Here is a 1,180-nt window from a genome sequence, read left to right as displayed (position 1 = left end):
CATGCTCCTATGCTTGGGTATGCAACTCTCTCTTATAATGAAGTTTGAACCATTTGGCTGAGTTTGAAATCAAAGGCAAAGCACACAAGTATTACCGCAAGCCACATTATTCGTCGCTATAACAATTTCGCTTCTATAATGCGCTAAGGTGGATTGTCAGTACATTAGCGATTGATTTCGATGACATGCAATGTATCTTGAAAGCTGTGTGCGGATGAGTGTAACGCTGCCTGTCTTCCGGGTGTTTCATTTTAACAGAACATACTGGCAGTTGCACTAATAAAGAGATGCTCCCGCTCTCACAATTCTCGGTCATACTATAGGCTGTTATTACAATACTCTCATATTCAAATTTCTTATTTGTGTAATTCATAATTGAATAAATGTCTGATTTTATGTAATTCAGATAGTTCATACTCTGGCACGCGTAGAAACGAAAGGTTTATGAACTCACCACTATATTGATGAATATCTTATCTGCGACGGTACGAATCCAACATACGAATATGATTTTCGGAAATCATCACCATCTAAGTAACCATTTCGACTCACAAATGATCAAGAATTATTGACAGGGATCTTTTCCCTTTGAATGGCAGATCGAGAAATTAATTTTTTGTAACTAAACTCTTTCAAACTTCGGACACTGGTAGAATGTGTCATATAAAACATATTTTACCCTTAGCGTTTTTGAGGAAACTTTCTCTTTACGAAGTTATTTCGTGTTAAAGTTGTCGTATTTCCGTAATTTCAACCAATCAATATCGTGTATTCAGCTGAATAAAATTACTGCCGTTGTTTGTCAACAACTCTCGACGGTGTATACTTCGTTTGTCACTGTTATTTATGACATCGTTCTTCCGTTTGTACAGGTTTCAGCTTTAGGGTTTTAGGGTTAGGTTTAGGGTTTTAGGGTTAGGTTTAGGGTTTTAGGGTTAGGGTTAGGGTTTTAGGTTTAGGGTTAGGGTTTTAGGGTTTGGGTTAAGGTTTTTTGCTTTAAGGTTTTAGGGCTAGGGTTAGAGCTAGGGTTCTAGGGTTAGGTTTGGGTTTTAGGGTCAGGGTTTTGGTGTCAGCGTAGGGTTTTAGGGCTATCTCCACGTTCACAAACTCTCCGTAGTGTGTTGTCCCAAGGGTTGACAGCTGTAGTGATGTTTCATACATTAGTCATGATTCTTCTGCC

The sequence above is a fragment of the Octopus sinensis genome, linkage group LG8 (assembly GCF_006345805.1).
Source record: "Octopus sinensis linkage group LG8, ASM634580v1, whole genome shotgun sequence".
NCBI lineage: Eukaryota > Metazoa > Mollusca > Cephalopoda > Octopoda > Octopodidae > Octopus > Octopus sinensis.
This window is presented reverse-complemented; position numbering follows the sequence as displayed.